Here is a 16415-nt window from a genome sequence, read left to right on the forward strand (position 1 = left end):
ACTTGGTAGTGTGACTGCTCTAATGTTCCACAGCCACTATGCATATGAGATGCATCCAGTGTGTCTGTTTGTGGTGCTGTTACCTCCTCTTCACCATCTCTGGTTAGGAGGACAGAAAGAGGGATAAAAGCCCCAAGTGTGGCAGTTCCAGTCAATGTGGCTTTAGCACTTTTCTCAGGGACTTAGACACCTGGCACACACCTGGCACCCAGGGTTCCCTGGGCCTGGACTTGGCATCTGCTGTTCCACGTTCAGCCCCTCAGCCCTCCAGTCCCATGTGTGCTTAACGTTTCTGACCTATATAACCTGGGCATTAGAGTCTGTCATGTGTTGCACATTTGTTTTTCTGCCAGTCACCATGTTTTCCTTTTGCTCAAACTGGAAGCGGTCACTCCCTCCTGTTACCTGCCTGAGCTTCACCCACCTCATCACACATCTGTTTCCACTTACCTAATCACCCCCCTCTGTAGGCAACCTGCTACTTTCATTAACCATTTTCCAGATTATCTTTGTGTATTCAGTCAAGCTTTCCAGCCCAGTCTTTTCTGTCTTTTTGCCCATCTGCCTGATTCCTGTTTCTAACCATTTTTGTCACCTTTTGACCATGATTTTTTTTTGCCTGTTCCTTTTGTTACCTGTCCCTAATATTGCAGTAAAGACATTTGAACTGTCTCATTTGAACTCAGTTTTTCTGAGCTGTGATAGAGTCATTCTTTGGCTGAGAGTAGTTCTATAAAACCATGTTTGAAACAGATAAATTGTGTGAGGAGGGGAAACCCAAGGAAATAAGAAAAACCATACAGGATAACAGAAAAGAGGAATTAGGGTACTTAAGAAATATGATATTTACAAGAATGTACTTGATTTCGGAAACATGCATCCTCTTAAAGTGAAGCAGTGAAGTACATAAAAATAAATTGTCTGGTAGTTGGATTTCCCTGAGCGACCCTGCACTGCTGAGCATGTTTAAATCTTTTATTCTTTCCTCGTCTTAAGTCTTAAATTAAGACTCCTGCCTCTGTGTGGTCTGCATTCATTCACCATCAACCTTCAATCCAATGCAAACATGCCCTGTTTCTGGGCTTTCTCTCTAACAAGGGTCAAAGTTGTTCGGTGCTCGGTCCTGCAGACATTAAAAATGTATAACAAACCTTCAGTGTTTTGGGGACATTCTTCATTTGCAGGGAAACAGCAAAAACAACATATTACACAACAGCTGGGAGCTGACAGGAACAGGAGCAAGGCGTCTATTAGTATCTGTAGTGATGGATGTTTCCTGAGAGCGGTGAGTATCCCACAATGTTCCTGTTTATTCATGCCCACCCCTTGCAGTCCACAGCTGAGACGGTGGCTTAATGTGGAGTGATGCTCGGTAGTTAAGTGTTAGTGGGGAAGAGCAGTTTGAGAAAGGATCCAAGTCTTCACTAAAACAGGAAGCAAAATCTGCCTCTGCTGCTACTGGTTCTCCAACAAAACCATTTACAACCTGGAGTGAGGGTCGCTGGGCACCACATTAGTGTTTCTGGTGCCATTTAAAAATGAAAACCATCACAAATAACTTTTTTCCCCACAACAACCATGAGATGTTGATAAGACAAAACTGTGATATTATCTTTACACATAGAATTTATGGAAAAATGAGCTGGAGTATTTAAAAAAAATTTTATGAAATGTCTTTATATTTTCATTGCAGGAAAAGAATAGACAAAATATTTTTTCAAACAATGACATAATCCAAATGTCCTTCTTTGATTGGCTGTGCTGCACATTTCTCAGTCTTCTTGGTGACTCTGCACGCCAGCAGTGTAACCATGAATGCACCGCTAGCAGTGCTTAATTGTCTAACACAATCCAGCACTGAGTTGCTAATCGGGAGGCACAGGAAGATTCCCAGATAGGCCAGGTAGTTGGACCCCAAGGGCCGGTGACAGGTTCGGTAAACACAATCATTTTATAAATAGATCATGTCGTCTGTTGTGTTTTATGTTCTTTAGATAACGACTGCTGCAGGTACGTTTATGACTTTTATTCAATTATCAACTTCATTCAACAGCTTTTAGCAGTAGGCTACTGGGCCAGTGGCTCAGTGTGGGGAAAAAATAGTAATAATGACAAAGAGAGAGCGAGAGAGATGTTGAGACAGGGAGGGAGGGAGAGCGAGAGGGAGAGAGATCAATAGAACTGTATGAAGAGATCAGGCCAGTGGAGCAGGCTCTTCAGCCCACTGTGGTTCTGTGTGGTTGTGATCTCCCTCACGTCTGCCTCCCCAGCAAACTGCGTTCAGCTCGGTCCTGCAGCTCAGTCCACTTGCTTGCTATGAATGTGTCTGTGTCTTTATAGATAGAAGTCTGAGGCAGCAGTGAACTGTTGCTCATTCATTTTAAATGAATAACAAAAAAAAAAACTGTGTCGGAAAATCTGAAAATACATTAAAATCCAGAGAAATTACAACGGCTTCCACTAGTTGTTCATCTGGCAGCAGCAACAGACAGGAAGAGCAGAGCGGTGGGTTCACGACAGCTCCCAGTACAGCTCCCAGTACAGCTCCCAGTGAGTTTTACAGAATAAGCAGAAGTCAGACGTCAACAGGAATCTAGTATGAGTTTCTTCAGCAGGAAGATGTAACTCTGGTTTATTCAGAAACTCTAATGAGCTAAAGTCCTCACAGTCTGTGATCAGCTCAGATCAACGCGATTTTATTACGGGAAGAAAAAATACTCAAATTAAAATGTGTCTGGTGTTGTATTTACTGCTTTTCTCTCTCTCTCTCTCTCTCTCTATAAATGCTAACTTTAACAGCTCGTTCCACAAACATCATAATAAATGATTCCTTAATCCTTTACTTCATGATTCTTGTAAAATGTGACACAGTCTCCAAATGGGTTCTGGTGGTCCAGTCCAACTCAAATGTCCTGGGCTGATTTTCATTCCCTGCTATACAGTCTATTGTGAGGATATTAAAATGCACAACATATGCAGAAGACTGGTCTGGTGTGAGGAGACAGTCTGGTGAGCAGGAGAACCTGTGTAGTTCTTGTGTGTGTAGAGGTTGCACATATTTTCTTAACAAATGTATTTAAATGGTAAAGCAGTAATGAGTAGAACAGAGTCTATGACAACATGGCCACTAAGGCCTACACAACATTACAGAATGATATCAACACTTTGTGGCACAGTCCTGATGAAACTGAACCTGCTGCAGGACTGTTGTGCAGGGATCTGATTTTCTCAGTGTTTGTGTCATCAAACAGGAAGTTAACATCACAGCAGTGATTAGATCATATTAGAAGAGTCTGATTTTCTAATGTTGTTGCATCTTTGCAGACTTGATTGCTTTATTCTCTTTCACATCTGGATGTGTTGTTTAAGTCAAAAACATCAGACCAGACACCATCTCTACAAAGCTACATTCTCAGTCATACAAGCTGTCTTTTTTTGGCTCATTTTCATTTAAGCTAAAATAATTTGGATGAAGTCGTATCTGAAAGCAGTTTGCTGAAATTTGACTAAAACACTACTCTTGAACTCTTGGTCGGGACCAAAACCAAACCTAGCTGACTAATCTTGTGAGGACTAAAAAAGACTAAAATGTCTAAATTGGTGTGTTTCCATTAACCCGCTCAATACACAGTTTGAAATTGGAAACTTAAAATGGAAACAGGAATTTGGTAACACTTTCAAATGTTGCAGAAGAATTTATACGCTGACATGAGGTTCTTCAGACAAATTCTTTTTCACATTCAATTCATGGCCCCTGTCAGATCAGGCCCCAGGGAGCCAGTTTCGCCCGAGAGGCAGACTGCTGGAAATCTGTCATCACGTTTCATTAGAACAATATCGTGAGAGAAGAAAATCCAGCTTTATTAACATAACAATCACTCAGTGGAAACACAGAACATCAGCAACTGTGTTTTGTCATCTTTTCAAAAAACTTGCTTCTGTTTGTTTATCTTCATTTACTGTTCATCTGTACCGACAAAAACATCTTGCAACAAACATAATGCCGTCCAGATCTATTCATTTTTATCAATGTACCAACATAATGTTCACAGTTTATCTCATTTCTTATCTTATCTTATCTTCTGTTTTTGTGCTTTTTTACTTTACTAATCTTTGTTTTTTGAGTAATATGGATGATTTTAGCTCTTAAACAGTTATTTAAAAAAATCTTTATTTGGTGGAATTGTTAACAGCCAAAAAGACTGTGGATCATTGGTTTAATCTTTCATGATAAGTTGTATTTTACAGTCTTTTTAATGTAAACTCTTGATCTGAAAAGAAACTAGTTACTGTAGCTGTAAGATGCTGTAGTGGGGCAGAGGTGAAAGGTGACATGGATTGCAAACACTAACTGTAAGTACATCAAAAATATGTTTATTTTTTTTACCTTTGGCTTTGAATGGCCATCATCCAGCCTGACTTGTGTGTGGTACATATAGAACATGTTGGACTAATCTGACACCATCATCAGTTAGGAATCAAATTTGACTTTAAGCTGTTGTAATTTTAAAACCTGTTCAAATAGCAGCCATCACAATATTTTTTATAGTATTCCTGTGTTGTTTTTTTTAATTGAAATTAATTGAGAGTTCACATTTTGCAGAGAAGGTTGTGTTGACATTATGCAGTTGCATGTGAGGTTGGCAAACAGTGGCATCAGGCGGGATGTTTGGAGTGATGCCTGAGGTTTGATTGGCATCAATGTTGTAAACATCACAAAAAGGAGCCACTCAGCGTTAGCCTCAACAAAGAAATCTCATTTTGGCCATTTCCCTATTACCCTATCAGAAAGTCTATGATGTCGATTTGGACATTATCCATCGGGATCTGTTGATTTAGGTGACGTCAAAAACCTTTTATCAGATTGAATTCTCACACTCTCCATGGCCAAGTTGACAATTTGCAGAGGAATGTGTTCCCCCTCAGCTTGGGAAGAAATGTCTTCCTTCCTCCTTTACTTTATACTTCCTTTCTCATTAGTCCCGTACATGCTTTATGGTTGTTTAACTTTCCCTCTGCATACCATTCTGTTTTTTCATATTTATGACTGAACCAAATCAATCATAAGTCTTTACTTAATTTCACAAATTATATATATAAAAAAAAATTGGTCTTTCACAAAATAATCAGTGAAATATTGGGATTCCACCTGAGTGTTTCTGATACAGCAGATGAACCAAACCTTTTATTTAATGTCAACAATAAATTCATTATTTTTTTCAGACCTTACAAAATATAAAATACAAAAGTCCTAATTGAACAGATTACCAGGCCACGGTCATGACTGAAATTCAGCTTTGCAAACTTGGCAACCGCACTGTGACGACGAGAAGGAAGTGGTGCACAGCCACTGCACCCGACTATTGTTCCAGCGCCAGTTCACAACCCATTAAACCACAGACTGTGGTTCTGTGTGATAAACATGTATCAGACCTGTTTATATGCATCACTTCTTTACTGTCAGCCTCAACACGTTTGCACCACATGCAACCAGATCATATGTCATGTCATAAATTGTGGTGGGGGAATCAGCACCTGAGAAATGAGCTTGAGTCCCCGATTGGACAGGAAGTAGCTGGTTTCTGTGGGGTTTTGGTCTGAAGTTATTGTGTTTAGTATTCTGTTGGCCTCTCTCATATTACATATTTACTTGTTCTGTTCATCATAAGCAATGAAATGAATCATGCCTTTGACTCAAGGTGGGTTCTATGCAAATCAAAAGTAAACTCTTTGGTAAATATTACTAAATAAATAATACTATGATATTATTGTAAAACAATGAATACGATGCTTATTAAGACAAAAAGCAAAAGTAAATGGGTGAAATTTTATGTATTTTTGATATGTTGCAACATCTGAACTCTTCCATTCAAATAAATATTGTGAATGATATGTAGTATGTAATCATCTTTGAATGGTGTGGGTGATTAGCAAACAGAGCTTTGTTTAATATAAAAAAGTTTGGTTGGTCTACAACAAGGCTCTAAGTAACTGACAAATGTAAAAAGTGTTGCAACTGTCCCCTGTCTCCTCTACAGATCTGTGAGTTTACTTCACAACAAAATCATGGTTAGGCGAAGGACAGGTGGTCTGGTGGTTGCTTAGCAACAAAAAATACTCTTTTTAGATTTTAGGCTTCAACAAAAAATGCAGTGGGGTGCACCTCACATCTTGAAACCAGCAGAAAGCACTTTGTCATTCTCTTTCTGTGTGTATGTGTGTGTGTGTGTGTGTGTGTGTGTATATGTTTGAGTAAATGAGGATTTGTGTCATGAATCTGATGACTTTAGACTCTTTTCTGACAAAATCACTCAGTCATGTTGCAGGATCAGAGCCGACAGATAACAGACTGAGACACAGTTACTTTATCAAGTTTGGTTCTCATTGTGGATAAAGGATCTTTTGTTGCTGAAGTGACATCATTTATACCTGGATACAGGTATTTTAAATCGATATGAAGCCTAACAAGCAGAGGAGTGTGGCACAACTTCACTGACTTCAACAGAGGACAGGGATGACACTGTCCTGTCTTGGGACAGCTGAGATGAAATGAATCGAGTGTCAGACTCTAGATCTCCCGGTGAAGATGCACACTGCCTGAGATGGAACTGGACAGTGAGTAAAGTCAGGCTGTCATGTCATTTCACAGAGCACATGAGTGTGTAGGATATGTAGTAATCAGAGTGCTGCAGTGGACATTTGTGTCACTTCACAGATGAAAAAACATATTTAACACATATTTCAAATGGACATGTAAACCTAGTGTAACAGAAGAGCGGAGCATATATGAAGAGCTCATTGTAACGAACACACTACAGTCTGACGGAGCCTCCTGTGATCAGATCAGAGACTGAACAAGGTCTGTCAGTCAGCTTCAGGGTTTCCCTCACATACATAGTGCAGTGGCAACCCAGCACTGCAGTGACATGAAGCCACATTTACACAACTCCCCAGAAGGCTTTTAATTTGAAAGGACTGAAAAAGCAACACCTGGCTGATGTGAGAAGCAGAGAGAGAAAGAAGAGAAAACAAAAGAGAAGAGAGCAAAAGGTAGACTTAACAAACTGATATTGGATTTGATTGATTTTAATGACTTATTGATATTCATTCTGACCACTGGCAAACTATGTGTGCACGCCATCCTGGTACAAAAACCCCAGACTGGCCATCAGGTATAGTGGGACAAATCCCAGTGGGCCGTGATGTGTCAGTCTCTGCCAGCGCTCTGTGTGCCCATCATGCAGGACATGAGAGAACGCAGTGCGATACAGGACTGGGCTCACTTCACTGACATATGTCTAGTGCTGCCAGAACACTGGACATATGTAAAAGCAAAGTGGAGAAAGACAGCAAAGTTACAGGAGAGAGAAGAGACGACCTGCAGCAAAGGGCCTGGATCAGATTCAAAGTTCACATTTTTTTAACAGCTTGTTGATGACAGAGGTCAGAGGTCAGAGGAGAATGGACAGACTGATTGGAGCTGACAGAAAGAGTACAGTCATTCAGATAACCACTCTTTACAACTCAGCTGAGCAGAGAAGCTTCAGAGTGAACAACATGTCTACCTGGAGGTGTATGGACTACAACAGCAGAGACCACGTCAGGGTCCACTTCCTGTCATCAAGACCAGAAACCTGAGGCTGCAGTGGACACAAACACACCAACACTGGACAGGTGAAGACCTGGTCTGATGGATCTGGATTTCTGCTGAGGCAGCAGATGGTAGGGTCAGAGTCTGGATCCATGGACCAACCTTCCCAGGTGGTGGCAGCGATGGTGTGATGGTGTGGAGGATGTTTTCTGGACTCACTTTGGGCCTGAAAACCAATCAGTCCTGGTTTGAATGTCTTGGTCTGTCTGTGTCTTGTTGCTGACCATGTTCATCCTTCATCATCTTCTAATGGCTACTTCCTGCAGGATAATGCTCCATGTCACAAACTGGTTTCATTGACATGATGGTGAGTCCAGTTCAGTCTCAGACCTGGATTCAGTAGACCCTCTTTGGGATGTGGTAGAACAGGAGACCTGCAGCATGGATGTGATGCAGTCATGTCAGCATGGAGTTTTTTTTCTTTTATGTGTGATCAGGTGGTCTTAATCCTGAACATAAAATATTCCTGAATATAAAATTATGTAATGACAAGTATGTAAATACACAAAATACTTCCAACTGGTTCAGTTCTAGAAAATGTTTCTTCTTTCAAGTCATTATGGAACTTCTGTATCAGACTGCTGTCAGAAGTACATTGTTCCCATTTGCAGGGTTAGAGTTAGTTTGATTTGTGTATGTGTCATCTCATTAATACATCAAAGTCAGATGAAGTGAAATGTTTATTGTGTTAATCTGAGAGTGCATCAAGGATAAATTGCTCCCTCATGTTTTCCAGATCTGAACATCAACACGACAGCACTGGCTGCTCATTTCCCTGCACTTAACATCTCATGGGAGGAGTGAGGAAGGGGAAAACAAGCATTGCTCTGAAGCCTTATCAGTGACTGCCTGACTAAAGCAGGCAGCAAATAAGCAGAGTGTGACACTGAAAACACCAAAGAGCTGGAAAGTCGAGCGGCACTACAAACTTTCTCAGCCTTTCCTTTCTTATTTATCCACACTGATTTTAATACCACATCATATTACATTAAAGAAATAGACACCGTGCTGACGTGCAGAAAACCTTGCACAAACAAACCAGAGAGGGATTTATAATCCTTACTTAATCCATGTCTGTGTCTGTGTCAACCATTTTCTGTAACTTTCACAAAACCTAACGTTAACATTCACACAGACTTCCCACCGTGATTGGCCGGCTGTGAGGAGAAATCTTTTCACGTGAACAACTGAGCACAACATTACAAATGTCTCCTTGGAGACACTGTCTGAACATGTGCGTTGTTATCACCATTTTTAAACAATACCACGTCTGATGTATGATGCTTTGTGCTCTGCTTCCTGTGCGGCCATTCCAAACACTACAAACACTTGATTTCCGATGTGTTTGAACAGCACGTCTGAAAAACCAGTTCTGAGACTCCATAAAGCTGGTCTAACTCAGTCCCATGGTTTGTGTCAGCGGTCCCATTCAACCAGATACTGTGCAGAATGTTGAACTGATCCAAAGAATACATCAAATTGAATCGGCTTTATTTTGCTCAAAAAGCTGCATGTGGTTGTGACCTGCACATTTTTGCAGTTTAGCTGACCACAGGTACTGAGGTCGCCCAAAAGCACCCAGACTCAGTGCAATACGGAAAAGACCATAAATCATCCAAATTACATGAAAAAATACATCCTTTTTGATATAACTTCCTTAAGAGTGACTTGGTGCAGAAGTGTCAAGAGTCATAATTACTCCGGCAGCTAGAGGCCATTGTCTCTTAAACATAAACTGAGGCTGTCACGATATCAGATTTTCACAACATGATTATCGTGACCAAAAGAAATCATGATAATGATATTACCACAATATTACAGAGGCCGGATCATTTCAAGTTTTTTTGTCATCTGTGAAAACATATTTGAAAAAATCCAAATAAAATATCTATCACTTGCCAGGGCGCAGGGTGAGTACAGCTGACGACACAAAACACAAATTCTCCGTAGGCCAGACTGTCTCATTATGGTTCAGCCTCCGCGGTCTACGGCGGCTTCAAAGGGCCACACCTTTGTAGAACACGTCCTCTGAAGAATGTGGCCCCTGAATTGGGAGTCAAGCTTTATTTCATTTTGTTCATTCATAATTTCTCAAAAGCCCTCTGTAATTAATTATTACAGCTGATGTTTTCATTGAAATGCTCTTAGAACATTTAGTTATTGTTAACCCCCCCTCAGCAAATTTGGATCTTTTTTTCTGCTGGTCTTGGCTACAGACAAGATGAATGTTTGGACTAAGCAGAAGAGATCTTGCAAACAGTTTACTCAATTTACAACTGATTATAATGAAATGTCTCTCTCTCTCTCCTACTCTCTCTCTCTCTATCACAAACACACACACACACACGCACACACACACACACACACACACTAAGACAAATGCAGTCAATTGGTTTTAGTTTTAGGAGTCTGAGCTTCTCAGTCTAAATGTAAAAATAGTCGACTCATAACCAGTTTGAAGAGCTGTCACATGATCATTGTTGAGAATTGCCCACAGCTGCCTCCACACCAATGGTTGCCAAGGAAACAGTGCATTATGCTTACTAGCTTAGCAGTTTCCGCTTAACTTGTTACTTTGACAACAGGAATGTCAATTAGCTGCGCTCAAAGAGGAAAAGTTTGACCGGCTTTTGTCTGCCCACCTCATTTCTTGTAAGGGTGATTGGAAGCTGCAGTAACTAAAAGCAGTTAACAGTTGCTATAAATCAACATGGCTTCTCATTAACATAGTTCATCCGGCCCCTTTAGACATGCATTCCAACCTGACACTGCAGACGTCAACACGTCTGCTTATCTGTGATGGATCTATTCTGTCTGTATTATTATTAGTCAGCAGTGATCAAGTCTCAAAACTTGACTTGTTTTATTCTGTCATCTCCATTTTCTCCATGTTTCCTCTGTGTAATGAAAATCTAACTTTTAGCAACATGTGACTCTCGCAGGGGCTGTTTTTATTCGTCAAAGTTGTAAAATTGATGGTTAAGTCTCCTGTCTGTTTGTAAAAAAAAAAAAAAAAAAAAGAATAGATATGCAAAAGAACCACTGTTACACTATGATTTAACAAATTTAACAAATATCTAAAATGTGCAGAACCGAGTATGTAGTCTGAGGTCTATCAAACATATACCCTTAAAACCACAGGGGGACGTGCTTCAGAGCAGATTTATGAAACACAGATGAGAGCCTTGCTGTCTCACTTCACCGTGATATACAGATACTCACTCAAACCTATAGGCTTTAAACCACTTTAGTACTTCACATGCCTTTCTCCTTAATAACACAGCATTCCTTTGTCAAATTGCCTTTCATGGTTTGTCGTTCACTGTTGTAGCAGCATCACTGGGCCACAGCCTGCTGAGCCCACAGTTGGGCGATCGGTAAATGATACGATCCTCACTGTTTATAAAAGTCTGTCAAATGACCAGCAGAGGTCGAGACTCCAGGGGCCAGATGCATAAATGATGCGTACACACACACACACACACACACACACAAACCATGTGTACGCCATCTCCCACACATGAATCAGTATTTCTGAACAGAATGTGACTGTGATCACCTCATCATTCTTTTGACCATGTGTACATGTGTTATTTTAGAGCAGCCAAGTTAAAGTTACAGTGAAGTAAAAATGAGAAATAAAGAGGAGACACAGACTTTAACATAAAACAGAATAGACCACTTCATGGAGCTTCATTCATCATCATGATCGTTTTGCTTTTCACAAACAATTCACCCAGTTCATAAATGGAAATAATTGTTTGTGTGCTCAGTGTTTCCTTTAGCATTGTTCAATAGGCAGGTTGTATCCTCATGATTTACTGTGAGTCACTGTGTGAACTGTTTGTATTTGAATATCCACTGATCACAGTCTGAGCCTGTCTGGACCTGATGAAGACTCTGGTCCTGACAGATGAAGGTCAGAGTCAAACAGGACTTTACAGTTATTGATCTAAAGTTCACTGATCAGCTCCTGTTTGTGATCCACCAACAGACAGTCCAGTTGTGTGTCTTTGCAGTCGCTCTTTTCTGTGTTTGATAACTTGTGGCTCAGACAGTGTTGTTGTCTGCAGACTGATGGATTCATCCAGTCTTCATCCATTTATGGTGAAATGTGGGAGTGGAAATGAGGCTCGTGCAAATGCACACAACTTCTCAATAAGTGAGATTAATAAAACACGTGAATCATGTGAACACAACACGACTTTAATATTCTGACCAAAAGAATGTGTGTGAATGTTTCTGGCTTTAGTCATGAATCTACAGAGACTTCTGCATCTGGCCTCCGGTCTGAATCTCATACTTGCTTTGGATGTGATATGTAATGGTGGAGGTTATGGTGAAGGATGGGCATGTAGTGCATCTAACTTTACAGGTCCATCCAGTCTAAAGGTAGATGTCCATGTGTTTTTGATTATAAAGCAGGTCTAGGTTCTATATTAATACTGTGAAAGTATCAAAGCCTCAGTCCACAGAGAAATGCACACAGCCTGTATTCAGACACTGAGCCTTAAACCAGCCATCAGGACTTCTAGAACTTTGTGATGTCACAACAAAGCAGTCACTGCTCTAAGCCATGTCCCAAGCCCTGCCCACATGGACCCACCATCCAGCCTTGCAGGATTTGGTTTCTCTGAGTGTTTACCTGAAATCTGCTATATTTTTAATTGGAAAACAGTCAGCTAATCAGAAGAGAGACTCAGAGCCTGAATTTGCCACTGAGATCATTAAACCAGGGAGAATCTTGTTTCATGTAAATTTCCGAGCTTCACTGAGCACTCACACTCTCACACTGTCATTATGGTCAGTTTCATTACATCCACCTGTTTAAAGTGATGGACATTTGTCAGTCTGAAATTGGTATCACTTGTGTAAATGTTCTCTCTCTCTCTCTCTCTCTCTCTCTCTCTCTCTCTCCCTTTCTCTCTCTGTCACTCTCTTTGTTTCCTGTAAAGGTGAAAATTTAAGAATTATTTCTGAAGTGTTGCAGTGGAGTGTAGTATGGTGTGATGAGATTAATATGGGTTTTCTGATCTTAGTGAACATCAGGCGAGTTACCACAGGAATGTTGGAAATGTGGGGATGAGGAATGTGAGCCCTGTTTTTCTTTTATCCTCCATCAGACACAAGTCACAAGTCTTTTTTTTAGGAACTGGTTCTTCTGTTGAAGAAAAACACAATACATAGCGTCTCTGGTGTTTTGGAAATAAAGTCCACTGGACGTCTGATGTGTGAGGAAATCCAAACATGAAACCCCCTGGAGACTCTGCAGAGGAATGTGGAGCGTCTACATATTTAAAGTGTGTAAGAAGAGCACATGCTGGTCCTTTAAAGTCAACACACAATATAAGATACACAATTCAAAGAATCAAGTACAAGTTAAACTGTGCTGCAACACCAGTTTATTACACTGGCAATAAACCAGCACAGAAGTTACTGTCATTGACACCATGGCAACCACAGTTTCATGGTCATGGAGTGTAGACAATAATGACACAAGATGTTTACATGAACACACACACACACACACACACACACACACACACAGATTTTTATTAGCATGCAGCTGGTTACAGCACAAAGTAGTGATGAAAATGACAGCCTCTGCTGTAAACTTAACATCTGGATTATATCATATCCATTATCAGCACTGGTCCATAATTGACTATTAATGATTTCCTATAATTATTACCTTGACCCTGTAATTACGGGTGAAGTGTTTATTAACTACACTGACAATTATTTAATTGCAGTAAATTTCCCAACATAACATAGAGTCCATTATATATTTCATATATTTGACTGTGCTTGCTTTGCTGGCCCATTCAGACCAGAGTACATGAATGAGAGGAGCTGGCAGTGGCTGAATCACACAGGAGAAGCAAACGACATCAAAATAAATGAGGAGCTGTTTGTAAATAAACACGTTTGGGACGGCCTGAGCCATTTCCTGTATTTATACAAGAAGGTTTTTACATCTCTCACTATGTTTAACAATCTGTCCCTCTGTGAAGAACTTCCTCTGTAAACATCTGGAAGACATGATGCACCATAATCCATCCACATGTGCGTCGCCTGTGAGAGTTTTAAAATCACATTCATCCGGGTTCAGAGATCAACACTTCAGAACCACAACTGACATGAGTCACAGCAACAGCAGGTCAGTCAATTTGACAGCTTCTTATTTCAATATAATTCACACATGTTCATCATGATATGATATTCATCAATATTCATAAGTACATCATAAATAACATGACATGAAACTAACAATATAAGAAAAGGAGTGAAATTATGTAAAACTGGCCAAATGGAAACAAACTGGACCATGAAGGAAAGTCTGCTGCAGATAGAGAAGGTGTTTATAAAAGCTAATACAGCAGCTGAACTGAAACTACTCTGTACTATAACTACACATTGCTTCAGTGTGTATTGTGCCGCCTTTCCAAAACATTCTTGCTGCCTCCTTGAAGTTGCATATTTGTCTCTGTAAAACGTATGTCTGCATCTCTGTTTATTGTGCTGCTGCCTATCTCGGCCAGGACGCTCACTAAAAGAGATTTTTAATCAAGTTTGTTCTCCTGTAAAAACGAGCCCACAGGTCGTCTGTCAGCAGGTTGTTATGACCCATAGTAAGGTTTTGTTGCTAGGCGACATCTAGTGGTCGTAGTAATGATGACAGGGGCAAAGGGAAAAGTGCGGTGACGTAGTTTATAGAGCAAGTCCACGTCCGGAAGAGGTTGGGGTGGGTGGATGAATATGACACAGGAGAGCGGTGTTCGATTTCCATGTGAAAGTAGCAGTTTATGCTGTTTCTATTATCCCTGACCGTTTGTTGTTATTATTGTAACCATGACAACAAAGTTGAGGTAGTACTTATTTTAACCCAAATCACCATCTTTTCCTGAACCTAACCAAGCCATGACCATTATTATAGTAACCATGACAACTAAGGTCTGATACGCCTGCTGTCTGTATTCGCCTTATTTCAGGAGACACTGCAACAGGTCATATCGGAGGGTTGTTGTTTGAATCTCAATTAGACTTTTCTTGGTTAAATAAAGGTTAAATGCAGCTCATAGACCACATTCACACAGCGGCCATTTTCCTCTAACATCACGCTCAGGGTGGGAAACTCAAAATCTGTTACCGAAAGGACAATGTTGTACTGGTGTGTACCAGGTTGTAACTCATGTAACTAGGGAATCTGACACATCGTTGTCATTTCACCGCTTCCTGAAGCAACTGAAAAAGTAATGGATAGTGAAAATCTGGAGGGACAAAGGGACATGTTTCAAGCTAAAACAACATATTTGATAACCTATAAGTTGCCATTAGACAACAACTAATGTTAGCATTCTGCCACTTCCTAGCTAAATTTACCATTTGATAATGTAACATGATACAATAGGAAAGGTGTAAATTAATTCAGAAATATCATCGCAGACCCTAAAAAACGCTGAGTTAAGCCTGGAAGTAAAACTCACTGGATGTAATCAAATTTGCAATGGGACATGAGCTACCTCCTCTGTCTTTTCAGCTGACCACACAATTGTCATTTAATATTACCTTGTAATGTGATCCCTATCAGAAACAAGCGGAATAGCAGCCATTCATTTAGGAACAAAGATTTTTAAAAAAGGTTTAGTTAGCAGTGATGCACTTGTTCTGCTTTCTACATTACTGTATTATTGATGCAGGTCGATCATGAAACTATATAACATTAGTTTCATGGTAACGTCAGTTTAACATTTGCACAAGCTGGTGAACTGACAATTTTAGTAGTGCTAACACTGACATTTATGTTAATTGCAAACTTTACATTTGCTGGCTTAAGATTAATTTACAGAGTTTCCAGTGTGGGCTGCTCTTGCCTTCAACATGTGCATATAAGATTCAATCCAGATGCTGTATCCCTGTTTTTTTTTAAATACTTCTGGGGATCCTCGCATAGTCATCAGTCTATTTATCAATTTGGTCAAATGAAAGTAGTGGTAAATAAGTTCTTTTTTTTCCAGCTGTTTCACCATTCTTGCATCAGTTTTAATCAGACATTAAAGTGGCTTCCCACCCTGAGCGTGACGTCAGAGGAAAATAGCTGGCGTGTGAATATGGTCTCTTGGCAGAGCTGTGGTAGCATTGTCTACGCAGCATGAGTGGGATGTATAGATCAGGCACAGGCTCAGAGAGCAGGCACAGTTTGACCAGTTTTCTGGTGCCAATGATGATGAACAGGTGGGGGATAAGAAGAGAGGCGCTGGTCAGTATAGTCTGAGTAAAAAGCTGAAAGATTTAATAAGTTGAATTTAAGGAAGAACAGTTAAGTTCCACTTTGTTGTTCCTAAAGCAGATTCCAGTGCCACTCAAACTGGAACCAGGTGTCATGGAAATACAAAGAATCTCCAGTATGTTATTTTACTTGATTGTCAAGCTGTGGCCTCATGCACTTCTTCAACTCTGAGTCATTTGTGCCAAAGCAGGGAGGAGTGGACAGTGCAGGCATGCATGGGTAAACAGTGATGAGGAGGTGCAACTGTTTGAAGAGCATGTTTTCCAGCCTGGCTTTGTTAGGTGTCGCTCTTTGTTGGAGACATATGTCCACACAGCAGCAAGTGCCTGGGAAATGTCAACAAACACTTTGCTCCCATGTCCTAACTTCACAGGCCACCAGTAAACTATAAATTCTGTTCAAACAGTTACCATCACACTTTCCTTCTCAGCAGCCGTCAAGATGATGTGAACTTTACGGAGAGCCGGGGGAAAC

This window comes from Trachinotus anak, unplaced genomic scaffold (assembly GCF_046630095.1).
Source record: "Trachinotus anak isolate AG129_WGS33_773 ecotype Australia unplaced genomic scaffold, CSIRO_AGI_Tana_v1 ptg000008l, whole genome shotgun sequence".
NCBI lineage: Eukaryota > Metazoa > Chordata > Actinopteri > Carangiformes > Carangidae > Trachinotus > Trachinotus anak.